This window comes from Tiliqua scincoides, chromosome 3 (genome assembly GCF_035046505.1).
Source record: "Tiliqua scincoides isolate rTilSci1 chromosome 3, rTilSci1.hap2, whole genome shotgun sequence".
Lineage (NCBI taxonomy): Eukaryota > Metazoa > Chordata > Lepidosauria > Squamata > Scincidae > Tiliqua > Tiliqua scincoides.
Window position 1 is genome coordinate 112954353 of NC_089823.1, and position 14745 is coordinate 112969097.

The window sequence follows — 14745 nt, forward strand, 5'->3', positions numbered from 1 at the left end:
AGGATTGGGCTGCCTGCCTCCTCCCCAGCACGGACCATGCCCTGCAGCGGCAAGCTGGCAACCCTTTCCGCAGCCTGCAGCCCACATAGCCGTGTGTGTGTGTGTGCAGCAGGCTGCGTGCGCGCGTCACGGCAGCGGTGCGGTGGCGCCCGGCTTGGCACGGAGAGAGGCGGTCGGAGCGCACTGGCGGCAGGACTGTCTCCGCCGCAGAGCAAGCTGTTCCTGGTTCACGCCGCACTGTGTCTCCCGGGCGGCCTTAGACGACGCGGAGGAGGAGGAGCGGGGAGGTGGCGCCACAGCTGGGCTCTGCCCTTTGGGGAGGGGCTCCTCCGGCCAGCCTGTGCTCGGCGGCCGCCCTCGCCGCGCCTGGAGAGCTGACAAGTTCCTGCCTTTCCCGCCGAGCCCCCCACCCCCTCCCCAGGCGCCGCCACAGCTCGGACTCCCCAGGCAGGTGAGAGCAGTCGCGGGGACTCTGCTGGGCTGTGCCAGCCCCTGCTGGAGGGGCGCCCTGCTTGGGCTCTGCCCGCTTTGGTGCGCGACCAGGTGTGGGTGGTGGGCTGGAGAGAGGAAGCACGTAGGGAACATTGGCGCCTGCCCGCGCGCGCTCGCGCGTGTGTGTGGAGCGAGTGATTGAGGCTGCAGTGCTGTCCACACTTTCCTGGGAGGAAGCCCCACTGACCCCAATGGGACTGACTTCTGAGGAGACAGGCACAGGATGGGGCTCTGAGGCTGCAGTCCTGTCCACTCTTTCCTGGGAGGAAGCCCCACTGACTCTAGTGGGACTGACTTCTGAGTACACAGGCATAGGATGTGGCTCTGAGGCTGCGGTGCTGTCCACACTTTCCTGGGAGTAAGCCCCATTGACTCTAGTGGGACTGACTTCTGAGTAGACATGCAGAGAATGGGGTGCTGAGGCTGCAGTGCTGTCCACTTTCCTGGGAGTAAGCCCCATTGACTCTAATGGGACTGACTTCTGAGTAGCCAGGCATAGGATTTTTGTGCCCTGAGTGTTGTCTCTTGGTCTACACCAGCGCGCAACGGGTGCTATGGAGATGAGTGCAGCAGGTTCCCTGCGTAATGGATGTGGCGAGGGCGAGCGGCGTTGCCAGGCGTCCTGTTTACCCTCTAGACTCTGCCTTCGCATTGATGTTCGTGCTGATGTGGTGCCGGGCTGGGAGGGCATTGGGGAAGCACAGTTCACGCCCAAGGTGCTGATGTGTTTAACCCCTGATTTGCCTGTGGATTTCTCCTACCCTGGAAACAGATATCCATTCAGTTAGCAACTAGAAACCAAACCCAGGGATATTTCTTGCCAGAAAATGTGCGGAGAAGAGGGGTGCCAGCCTTGGGGGAGGGGGGGAATTTCTACATAGAGAGCATGTTCAAATCTCAGTCAAAATCCGTGGGAACTCAGAGCTCAATCATTTACATATCTACTCCGAAGTAAGTCCAATTATAGTTAATGAGACTTACTCCTAGGAAAGTGTGGAAAGGATTGCAGCCTCATTCCCATAGCACCTTCCTTGATTGGGAAAAGCTCACTTACAATCCAATCTTATGCAAGTCTGCTCAGAAGTAAGTCCCATTATGTTCAATGAGGCTTACTCCCAAAAAAGAGTGAATAGGAGTGTGGCCTTGTTCTCTCCCACCATTGGGTTTGCCTACAAACAAACAACATCCAGCTCTTCAGAGGAGAGAAACTGAGGAAGGATTTCCTTTGTCCCTCTTCCCCCCCCCCCCCAAGTAATGAGTAGCATATGCAAGCTAAACTCTTTGGAATTGTTTGAGTGAAAGGCAGAAGCATTCAGCAATTCTCCAGGAAGTTAAGGATTATTCCGACTGTCCTTCTGTTTGGGTAAAGAAGGAAAGTTATGTGCTTGTCTGACCAGGATTGAATCAGCCTCCTGCTTCTTGAAAAGAAGAGAAAGAGAAAGAGAAAAGAGAAAGAGAAAGCAACTTACTGCTTCTGTGGAAACTCTGTGGAAAGAGAAAGCAACTTACTCCCCTATTACGTTTGGTTCAGTGCTGATTCATAGTTTTGTTAACTCAGCAGTTGGCAATCCGGTGGCTTTGGTAGGCAGCAGCAGTGAGCAGAACTAATGTTTGCGTTTCACTGAGTTCTTTCTGGCTAGGGAGGAAGCCTATTTGTAAGGTGTTTGCAAGGCAATCCTGTATGCAACTGTGTACAGAAGCGCTTCAGTGTTTCCCATTTTTGTAGCTCCACTTGATGGTGAGGTTGATGCAAAAAGTAACAATCTGTGAAACTCAGTGCTTACTGATTTGACAAATGTGAAATATGGAGGCAGAGGCAAACCACAGTATTTGACAGGAGGAGAAATTTCAAATGCAGTGTAAGAGGTAAAGGAATTATGTTTTAAAATACAGTTCCTTGATGGTGTGGAAATTTGCTAGCTAACACAAGATTGATATTTCTGGTTTTAGATCTAATTTACCATTTTTTAATTTTATGTTCTGTAGTTATCAAGGATAATTTTAGGCTTTGTTTAATCTTATAATCTGACATTGTTGTATAAAATTGTAAGAAGTCATTACCCTACTAGCAATACTTCTTGCTGGGTTGTTATTGGGGTGTATGCCAATAAAGGTGATTCTGATTCTGAAATACAGTTTCAGATGTTGAGGCATTGGAGGCTGTGGCTTTTCAGACTCTTGGAATTCATGAAATCCTGGTAGTGTCAAATACTGTATATTGTAAACAGTATAGTCTGGTTTTGAATGGAAAAAGATTATGGGCATGAAAATATAGTTAAAGTTGCAGTTCCGTATTCACTTTATATAGGAAAAAGGGCCCATCTAACTTTCCAGCGCTGATGTAGCTGTGCTAATGGGGTGTGCACTGCATCCTGTGGTGGTGGTGCAGTCATGGAACACATTTGTTTCCTTACCTGGGAGCTGCATTTGTGGCTGCACTGGTGCTGGAAAGTTGGATAGGATTAGGCCCTAAGTCTTGTTGGGGGGGGGGGTCACTGAGATTTCTTTCTACTTGCATAGGATTGTGCATCTCTCTCCCCCTCCCCACAATTTGAACACAGTACAGAAACTAACATTAGTTTTAGTGGAGATGATTTGCACCCTTTGTTCCAGTGCTGATACAAAGTTGCACGCAGCTAGTGGGCTAGAACAGTGGGTGTTTGATTCCTGTATGCCATGCAAGATGGATTGGAATGTGCACCACATCTCCACTATGTACTGTTGATAGGTGTCATACTGAATGCCTTGTACGTGGATATGTATCTGTATCCAGTCTGTCTGATGGTTCCTAGTCCAGCAAGAGCATCCATTTGTACATTAGACTCCTGCTTCTGTGATCAGTTGGGACAAAAAAGTGCAATCCTACCCATATGGAAATGGAAAACAAAGCTTCTGTTGAATTTTGTAGAATATGTTTGCTGTCTAGATATGCAGTGTTTCCCAAACTGTGGGTCAGGACCCACTAGGTGGGTTACGAGCCAATTTCAGGTGGTTTCCCATTCATTTCAATATTCTGTTTTTGATGCATTAGATGGTACCATGGTATGTGACTGCATCTGGGGAAATTTTACACATCTGTACTTCTAATATGTTACATGTTAAAATACATAGTATTTTACAACAGGGGTGCCCAAACCCCGACCTGGGGGCCACTTGCGGCCCTCAGGGACTCCCAATCCAGCCTATGGGAGACCCCCATTCTCCACTGAGCCTCTGGCCCTCCAGAGACTTGCTGGAGCCCATACTGGCCTGATGAAACTGCTCTCAGTGTGAGGGCGACTATTCAACCTCTCATGTGAGCTGCGGGATAAGGGCTCCCTTCACTGCTTGCTGTTCCACGCCTGGAAAGGCCGGCCTTGCTTTGTGCAAAGCCTTTTATAGGCCTTGAACTATTGCAGGACCTTCATTCATTCATATAAGTTCCATCTCTAAGATATTAATTTATGTAAATTTATGCAAACGTATTAAAATTAAAAATGTAAATTGATTCCTTTTTTCTTGGCCCCCGACACAGTGTCAGAGAGATGATGTGGTCATCCTGCCAAAAAGTTTGAACACCCCTGTTTTACAATGATAGTAAATGGGACTTACTCCTGGGTCAGTGTGGGTAGGATTGCAGCCTATGATTGTTAAAAAATTTCCTTTTTGATGATATCACTTCTGGTCATGACATCGCTTCCGGTGGGTCCTGACAGATTCTCATTCTAAAAAGTGGGTCCCAGTGCTAAAAGTTTGAGAACCACTGATCCAAGGAGATCTATTCGGGCAGTGAAAGCTTGCCAGGAGGAGACATCTGCAACTGATCCCACATTGTAGGATGAAGTGTGCTTTCTGTTAGTGTGGCTGCATTGGTGGGGGGGGGTAGTTAGAATTGGGCTGAAATGTAATATTTTAAGTTTTTATGCCAATAAAGGTTAAAATAAAATAAACATTTTAAGTGTCATACTAATGTGTGCTACAGAAACAGTCCTTCCTCAAGTTGGTAAGACAACTTTTGCTTCAGTAATGCTTAAACATGCCATCAAAACCTCAGATATATTCTTATCCAGGTTACAACTTGCTGCACACTTTTTTATTTCTAGATATTTCATTAAGTTTTTAAAACCACAAACACACCCTATCCACTGGCACTGGAAAATGTCAATGATGAAGAAGGAGTAGATTCTTATGCCAAGGAGATTCTTATGCTTCATTCCACATGTATTAACCTGTTCCTTTAAGCTGGTATCAGGGAATAGAACATTAAGCCATTTCTGCCCAATGTTGCATATACACAACGGGGATAAAATGTGTACACCTGTGGGCTGGGCAAAAATGGGTTAATGCCAGTTGCCAGATGCTACAAAAAGACAGACACCTTTTTTCCTTGAGCATCTTTAGAATTGCATAGATCCTAAAGATATTGTGTGGAAATAAGTCCTGTTGATTTAGTGAGATTTACTTCTTTGTGGTGTGTTGTGAAGATATGTGCACAATCAACCCAAAGTTTTGTCTTCTTGTCTGCATTTTCTCTGTTGCATCCTAATGTTGTACATCCTCTAGCTGGGACTGAATGTTAGTCTCTAAACTAGGTGTTGAAAAGGACACCAGGATTCCCATTTGAAAAAGTTGGCAAACTCTAGTAGCTTTAGCGTTCCAGTTCTAAACATATTTACTTGGAATCTGATGCTCTGCACTCACTCAGAAACAGGTGCTCTGGTTACTGGATATTACTTACAGTGCATAGTCCAAACTTCAGTTCTGAATGTTGAGAAAATAGCTCTAGCAAAGTTATACCATATACCAGGAGTGGCTACACTACAGCTTGTGAGCCACATGTGACTCTTTGACATATAATGTGCAGCTCTTGGAAATATGTTGGCTGAGCTCCTTTTTGCATTATAATTTATATACAGTAAAAGGTAAATAAGGAATTTTCAAGCTTTATAATCATTTAGCGGGTATAAACTTTACCAGGTATAATTATTTACCTGGGCAGAAACCAAGTCCAGCGGATTAAAACCAATTTAATGTTCATGGTGAATAAATATATTTGAGACTTCAAATGCTTTCTAAATATTGCAACTCTCAAACATCTCTCTTGAGGTTCTCAAACATGTGAAGTTTTAACTTATGTGGCTCTTAAGCAAGTTTGGCACCCTTGTCATATACCCTTCTATGGGTTCAAATCTTCCCTGCCTCTAAAGGGCATTGGACTTCTATTGAAATCCACCTTTTATGACTCTCACGCACATGCACAGTGTGCCATATTTGTGGCAGTGGTGGTGAACTCTCTTTGCTGTTAGACCATGTGCAAATTACTGTTCATTGGATCTCTTCCAGTTGGTGAAATGCCTAACGGCCTCAGCTGTTCTCATCCAGAGGTTGTTTCTTCCAGTTCACTGTGATGAATGTTCCAACCGCTTTGCAAACAGAATTACTTAGAGATTGAAGTTAATCATAGGACTGGTCATTTGAATACAGAGTAGAAATTTGACATGTTGTGCTATAGACCACGGCCAAAATTCTATGTACAGGTCATCCCGTTCCAGAACCCCAGTGGATAAAAAAAAATCTGTGGATTAAAAAAAAAGTGGAAAAATAGATTTAAAGGCCCACTTTCTGGTTTCTTGCTCTCCATTGCTCCTAATAAGGTTGTGGCTCAACATCTACAGGGGTTTGATTCTGGGACTCCCTGTTGATACCATAAAATAAAAGCAGTTTAAAAAAAAAAAGTGCATCCCTTTACAATTGTGGTTTAAAAACAGCTTTTCTTACTGTTGTAGAGAGGCAGGCAGCAATTAGAAATGCAAAGGATCCCCTGCCTTTGCCTGGCTCAGCTGAAGAATGGAATGATCACTTGCATGAGTGTCTCTACAACAGTAAGAAAAGCAGTTTTTTAAAAACTGTGATTTTAAAGAGATGCATTTTTCCCCTTCTCCTAGGATCAGCACATTCCTTCTCATTGTAGAGAGAAGACATTCCTTATCATTTGCAATGACATTCCTTGCAATGACATTCCAAATTACATTTGCAAAGACATTCTTTATCATTTGCAATGGCCATTCATGTTGAGTCAAATCCGTGAATAAAAAATCAGTGTATAACAAGGCTGTACCTGTATAGTTGCTTGTGAATTATTGCTCCATCTCAGTGGGAATTATTTAATAGGTGACATGCACAGGATCTGGCTGCACAGGCTTCTGCAGACGACAAAGACTTTTTCAGGGTGGTGAGTGGGGGTAATGCTGCTGGCTGCTAGTACAGTAATAACGGCAGCAGCAGTGATATTTGTAACTGTGTTTCACCACCACTGTTGCATCTGCACAATATCATCCAGCAAGCTTTTCAAAATTGTGAAGAATCTTTTACACTTGGGTCCAAGGGAGCAGTATGCTGAACCTTTTGTAGCTTGCTATCAGGGCCTCTGAGAGGAGTTTTATCAGGGAGTACAAAGTTTCTTTTGGGCCCCTTCCCAAAGAGGGAGGGGGTAAAACAGAGGGGGGGGGTTGGACAGAATGGGGGCAAAACAGGCAGGGGGAAAGTGGCAACAGCCAGAATAGTCTTTGGAGTCCAGGTCTACCAGTCTTCCCCATGCAGAGCTCAGATCTACCTGCCTTCCTGGCATTGGTAGCTAGATACAGCACCCCGCATGGACAGTGAGCTTGGTTAAGACTGGAAAATGGAAGATCCCAGGAAAATTCAGGGCCCCCTCCTTTGGCTCCTGGGCCCCCTTTCTGACCCTGGGCCCGGATACAAATTACCCTCTTTACCCCCCTCACCTAGGCCCTGCTTGCTGTGACTAGTTTGCAGTACATTTTGCAGATAAGAATGCTCACATCCATTCCAGCTTAGACTCTTATACTGGAAGAGTCAGAAGTGAATGTGTCAAGTGTGCCATCTGGTCTAATATCGATAGTTTTTGTTGTGTTCACACTGAATATGTGAACAGGCTGCTTAGACGTTTGGGGCCAGCCATCTTTGATCTTGAGCCTTGCTGTTCCAGATCTGTCAGAGGGTATTCAGGTCTTACGTAGCTAATGCCTCATCAAGGTTCCCACTCCTTTAAAATTTGCTTTTTAACTTGAGTTTCGGACAGAAACTGCCCTGGTTAGTGTGGTGGGTCCCAGGAGATAGAAAGGAGTGCAACTCTGTTGGTTCTTCTGGACCTCTCAGTGCCTTTTGACCCTGTAGTATCCTTCTGGATCATCTAGCTGGGTTGGGTTTGGAGGCGTGATGGTGGGTTGGTTCCTGTCCTTCCTGGAAGCTTGTACCTAGAAAATGGTCCTGGGGAGCTCAGCTTTCCTTCTTAATCTGATCCAAGAAAGTGGTAGCAATCTTGAACTAGTGTCTGGAGGCAATACTGAACTCAATGAGGGTGAATGAACTGAAATGTAATCCAGGTAAGCTTAGAGCTCTGCTGACCTGGTTGGAGTTGTGTTCCCCCAGAAGAACCAAATACACAAACTAATCACAGCATTATCTTTGGATATTTAGTCAAGGACCAGTTTCAGCTTGTTTGCCAGTTGTGATTTTACCTAGAGGAAATAGACCTAGCTTCAATTACAGAAGATTTTACCTAGAGGAAATAGACCTAGCTTCAATTACCCATGCACTGATCACATCCAGACTGGACCGCTTAAAGTGCTGTACAATGGACTACTTTTAAGGATAATTTGGAACTATAGTTGGTTCAAAATGTGGGTTATCAGGATGTTGGTAGGAGCGTGGCAATTTGCACACATTACACCAACTTTGTACCAGTTACATAGGTTGCCTGTTTGTTTCTGGGCTCAATTTAAAATGCTAGTATTGACCTTTAAAGCCTTAAGTGGTCTGGATTTAGGTTACTTTAAATATTGCCTTGCACATATGAACCTACCTGAGCTGTAAGGTTGGCATCTCCATCCCTTCTCCCTGACCTTCCTGTAATTCATTTGGCAGGTACCAGGGACAGGACCTTTTGGTGGTGGTGGGCCCAACTCTGGGATTCTCTCCCCAGGAAGACCTTTCTAGACTTCTAGATTTTGAAGATCTTATTTTGCAGAGTTTTTAAAAACAGAATTGAGACCAGTCTGGTCTTACGTGGAATATGTTGCTATGTTTTATTGATGCTGTGGTTTTGTTTTGTTTAAATTATTACTACATTGTATGTTTAATGTTGCACATTGTGTTGTGAGGATATAATTCTTAAGGACAGGATACAAATACAATATATTTAAAAAATAAATAATGAAAAGGATGAAAGTAGCCTTTTTACCTTGCTGCCGGGAGACAGAGCATTTTTAAAAATTCTAGGTGTATAGTTGAGTACTGAACAGGCTGAGTTCAGAGCCTTGGGGGAAAAATTTAAAGTATGGAGGACAAGCATTTTCCTATGACATGACACTCAGAATGGTAGAGGGAGACGACAGACTTGTTATGTGCTTAGCACTGATATAACAGGCAGCATCCATTAGGTGTCTGTGAAACTAGTGCAATCTTTCTCTGTACCAAAAGATGTGTACCAGCCTCACTCATTGGAGATACCAGTGCCTCTAAGTTAGTGGTACGATTGCTTGTAAACAGTAATTTCCCTAAGTGGGACTGTTTGATCGGTTATTGTCATCTGTGGATCATTGACTGGGAAAGGTTGATCTTGTCTGCTGTTCAGTTGTATGGCCTCAAAATACCTCCTTCTCTCTTCTCCTTCCCATCTTTTGATTTGCTTGCATAGCTACTTACTGATCCATTTCCAAATTTTGAAAGAAAGGTTATGGAATTGATAGTTCGCAATTTCAGGCATATCTGATGCTGCAAATATGCTGCTACTTACCAGTCTGGTTTTTAATTAGTGAATTACATTGAAATTGTACTTGCAGTTTTGACAAACAATTTTCACTAGTGACTGATACAAGTAATTGTGTACCAGTGGTCTTGTTGGGTATCTCTATGTGCTTTTGATACTTTCATTGTATGAGATCCCAAAGGTAATGAATGGGTGGCTGCTCGTTATTTTTCCATAAGGGGACCAGTATTGCCCCTTATTAAATGTATGTAAAGCTGTCAGATGACTTTATCAGAGTGGACTGGGACCCATATGACAGTGATGTCCATGACAGAATCCCCCATGTTACTCAGACTCATGTCACATTTTATACTGAGACAAATCCAGGTTTGCCAACAAGTGTATACATAACAGGACGTGCCAGTGTGTAATACACATTTGCAGATACTTGTTTGTCAAATTCACATTTTTAGCTGCACATATAAAATATTTTAGGTTTACCTTAAAATATAACATGTGAAGAAGTCTTCAGATCCTAAAATGTCATGTGCTTGCATTATTCTATCTGGCCACAGTGAAGAATTCCATGCTGTACTGCTTACCAAAGCAGTATCTAGATTAACTTGAAGTAATGATGATAGACAGGCATTGTGACCTTAGTGGGAATGATAGGGATACCCATCACAGATGGGAATCATCCTCCCCTTGTCACTCAGGTTTAAGACTTGGAGAACTTCAGAATCTACTTGTAGCTGTAACTGGTAACAGCAGACTGCTGGCCGGGAGTGTTTTCCTTGCAATTTCGTTCAGTTTTAGACCTACAACAGCTGTTCATGCCATTGTAATCTTGTGGTTGTGCTACTGTAATGCACTCTATGGGGGTTGCTTTTGAAGGCTCCTTAGGCTTTAGCTAGCATAGATTGCTGTGGTTCTTCAGCTGATGGGCCAGGTCATCAGAAGCAGAATATGCATGAACATTTCCATCTTCACATGTTTTCGCTAGCTATCAAGGCCCAATTATAGTACTGAAATCCTAGGTACTAAAATCCTTAATGGGAGTAAAGTATCTTTAAATTCCCAAATGTCTTGGATCTTCATACTGTTATAATGTTTAAGATTTCCCTACCCCTCCATTTCCTTTTGAGGAAGTTCAAGGATCTCATGCAATGATGGAACATGATCCCAGCGCAGATTTTAATTGTTGTGGGTGGTGTGCAGTAGGTATGTAGGAGCCATAAAGGGTTTAAAATGCTAAAAAACCAGCAAATTGAATTAACCTTGGAAGACAATCAATAGTTAGTGCAACTGCTGCAGAGTTGGTTATATATTTTCCTATCTTCCCACCTCATTTTAAACCTGATAAGTTTCTATGTTTTCTTCAAGAGCAGTTTCATGTAGTATGTTGCAGTAGTTGGCTTGAGAGGTTATGATGCAATGTATAAAGGTATGAGGAATGTAGTCTATGCAGTAGATGTGTGATAGGACACCTCTGCCATTGCTGTCATATGCACCACCAGACAGAGCATTATGTCCAGCAAAATCCCTAGGCCAGTGGTTCTCAAACTTAGAGGGAGGGAGCATTACTCCCTCATTAAGTTCTTGCGGGGGAGGGGCTAGGGCAGCGACACAAACCCTGGGATCATGTCACGAGGGGGGGCAAGAGCGAGTGCTTTGCACTTTTTACAATGTAGGGCTTCAGCAGGCTGCAGCAGCTGCGGGGAGTCCTGCGCAGCCCTTTGCAGTGCTCCCCGACGCTTGGAACCTGCAATCAAAGTGGACGCAAAGCACCTCCTGCAAAATGGAAGTGCTTTGCACCCACTTTGATTGCAGTTTTCAAGCATCAGGGAGCGCTGCACAGGGCTCTCCGCAGCTCCTGCAGTCTGCTGAAGCCCTACATTGTAAAAAGTAAGTTCAAAGCATCCCGCCTTCCCCCCTTAGCAACACGATCCTGGGGATCACATCACTGCCTCCCTCCCCTTCCCCTTAAAGGGACGGGGGAAGTGTTACACGAGCTGGTGGGTTGTGACCGACCAGTTTGAGAACCACTGCCCTAGGCTATGAGCTCTTTTTGATCAGCTCACCCATTTACCAAAGCAAAATCAACTTTTCTGAAGCATCTGGTATTTCCATGAACTTGAGCTTTATATTTGTCTAGATCAGTGGTCTTTAAACTGCAGCTGGGGAGCAACATTCGTCTCCCCCAATTTTATCTGTCCTGCAGCAACTTAAAATATTGTTAATTTTTTTTGCTAATTTTTCACATTTTTACTTGTTATCATTTCTCAGTTAAATGTGTCCTTCTGTTTAAGACTGGAACCACTCAAGTCCAGTAACCCTCACCAGATGTTATAATCACCACAGCAAGATATTAAGTTCACAGTTCTGAAAGATCTAGAAATACCAACTAGGACAGATTGCCTACCAGGGCTACCAAAGTTGTCTCAGTACCATAGCCTCACTAGAAGCAGCATTGAAAAGGGTCAGGAAAGGCTTTGAAGTGGCATTGAAAAGGCTACATTCACTTATGACAGAAATTGCTTTGCCACCATGTTTTCAAAACTTTACCTCAAAATGGGAAGTTGTAAAGTCTAGAGATAGGTCTGAAGTTTGCCACACCATATCTGCTCAACAATGTTTTTTAAGTAGAGGCTTGACTGCTGTCTCATTTACAAAAGTTCAGTCCATATGTCAAATTATGATGATGGCAGTTAGGAACAGGGCCTTCAGTGGCCCCTGGTTCTCTTTATTGTAGTAGCCTCCACTAGCAGCCTCTGCTTGAGGAAGTGAAGAATTATTATTGAGGAAGTGTTATTATTATTATAATCTGTGGGATGACAAGTTGCACCTGCTGAAATTCTCTCTTCTATACACTTGTTAAAGGTCCAGCATCCCTAAAGTTGAAAGTTTGAGCACCCCTGTTATAAAGAAATCCAGATCCATATTAGAATTGTATAATCTTCTCTTGATACAGGCATTTGGAAGAAGTAGTGACTTACATGTGCGTAGTGATGTGAGTGCACATCTGTGTGTGTGTTTATTACCATTGCTCCAATGCATTTGGAGTTGTTGGAATAGTGCTCCATAACAGTGCAATCCTATGCATGTCTACTCAGAAGTAAGTTCAGTTGTATGCAATAGGGCTTACTCCCAGGAAAGTGTATATAGGAGTTTATCATAAATGTGTTAAACAATCATAAACAAATGATTTGTTTTTTCCATGTTGCACATTGCTTGTTGTGCTTAAGCAAACTTAAAGGGGTGTGATATTGGGGAAAACGGAGTGTTTTTAAGTGTGAAGTTAAGTGAATTTGCATTGTAGGGGACTAAGCAAATGCCAATGTGATAAATTGCATGTTTATATGAAAGAAGTTAGAACTTCTGGAGGAAAACTCCATTATGGTTTACAAGCCATGATGTGTATGTGCAACCTCCTCATTTTAGAAATGGGCTATGTCAGATGCAAGGCAGGGCACCAGGATGCAGGTCTCTTGTATCTGGTGTGCTCCCTGGGGCATTTGGTGGGGCTGTGAGATACAGGAAGCTGGACTAGATGGACCTAAGGCCTGATCCAGTGGGGCTGTTCTTATATTCTTATGTTCTTAACTTCTGGAAAGAATTCCAGGCCCATTTATATTATGCCACAGAAATTTTACTTCAACCTTAGTATTTCATACAGAAAATTATTTACTGTATTTTGTAGATGCCTCTCCCTTTTACTACCTCATGTTTCCCAGATAACTTAAAAATATTGTAATTAGCATCTTTTTAACATTTGGGAAGAAGCAAGTGAATTGAATGGATGACACACTGGCAAAATTATATTTCTAAGGTAGAAATGCATTTGCCACAACAGTGTGAAGATTATGAACTTAGAGTTTGAATTCATCTGTATCAACTCGGTAGCTTTTATTTAGTGAATGTTACAGTACTTAGATTAATATACATGAACAAATCTCTGCACCAACAGATGGTATCCAGTTAACCACAACCTTTTTACTCCAGAGTAGTTCTATGATTGCCAATGGGACTGCTTCTGAGAAAATGATTAGTGGATTGTATTTGAATCCTCACAAATAAATTTAGTATATATTTTCTTCAGTTATGGATAGGTTTGTCTTTACATGTTTTCTTTTAAAGCTATCTAAAATTGCCTTACAAATGAATCAGTGCAGCATCATTTAGTGACATTGTTTTCTGATATTTCTGTTTTTTGTAGGTGTTATTTTACCTTCTCAGAAACACCATTTTCCAAGGAGAGGGTGATTTCCTTTTTCATTGGCATGGATGCATTGTTTTTGCACATTAGGCAAGCTGTACTGCCTTGTCAATCACTGTATTCTGACCAGTTTAAGACCAGTAGAGCTGCTGAACTTTTGTGTGATTGGTTACAGTTTTCTGGGAGGAGTTTTGCTAGAAGGAAGGGCTGCAGTTGTTCACCAACAGAGTTCAGGCTGTCTTTGCTTCATCATCTAAAGGAAAATCCCCAGATAAGGCATACGGCTTTCAGAGAGGCAGGAGAAAATAAGCAGCAATAATTATTTCACAGTAGACTTAGTCACCTTCATCATGCAATTGAAAAGATATGGCCACTGTTACGTTAGAGGTTTCTGTTTGTGTGATTAAAGTGTCGACTAGGCAGAGCTATACAAGGTACGTAGGAGGCTGGTTTTCTTTTACTGAATCTTTAAAGAGTTTGCTGCAGTATGTTGCATACCATATGTGTTGCTTAGGCGAGTAAGGGAAATGACATTTTTTCCCCTGTGTCTGAAGAGTAGGTGTTTGTATGTGTGTGTTGTTGCTTTTTTAAAGTGAATTCAGTTTAAAGCAATTTCAGTTGTTGTGTCTGAATAGATCACAATGAAGGCAAGTGTCCCATTTAACTCTCTCTCTCTCTCTCTCTCTCTCTCTCTCTCTCTCTCTCTCTCTCTCTCTCTCTCATGTAAAGCAAAGGGCTGCTGATATTATCTAAAAAGTATTACTTGTCTGAATGAATTCAGAGAACTGTACCTGGGGGGGAAAATCAATGAACTGTGCAACAGACAGGTTGGAAGGGAGTTCGTGGAATTAAAATATTTTGTCCTTAGGGACTCAAACTACTTGTAATGGTCTTAACAAAGCTCTCCAGTAAAATTTAATAAACATCTTTCTTGTTCTTCTATAAAAGAAATAAGAAATAGTAATGTTAATAGTGAACATTAACAGAATGTGATGTTGCAGAATGTGAATGTGATGTTACCAAGTTGCTGGCCATTTTCAAACTTATAACTACTGTGGAACCCTTATATAAAAGCTGAAAAAGCTAGACTGGTGGTAGTTACTGCAGTTTTCTGATCTATATACATTTTTAATGAGAACACACAGCCAACAGAATAATTTAATGAGTAGGTCTGGCTTTTAAAACAGTTGTTTCACCATGCTGAAATGTGATGGCATATTTGATAAGAACTGGCTGTGAGCAGCAACAGAGGGGATTTATGCTGAATACCACTTATGAAAGAGGCAGAAGC

At 42.8% G+C, this 14745-nt stretch overlaps 1 protein-coding gene across 3 annotated transcripts in view; it reads left to right on the top strand.

The window, feature by feature from the left end:
• The first annotated feature begins 346 nt into the window (after positions 1-346).
• The window catches only part of MBNL2 (muscleblind like splicing regulator 2), an 88104-nt gene continuing 73705 nt past the window's right edge, over positions 347-14745 (top strand). For 2 of the 3 annotated variants that reach the window (XM_066618887.1, XM_066618889.1), the window contains exon 1: positions 347-451. The gene's annotated coding sequence lies outside the window, so the exon portion shown is untranslated. Of the gene's footprint in view, positions 452-13693; positions 13889-14745 lie in introns of those variants that run through there. The other variant, XM_066618888.1, reaches the window with a different exon arrangement.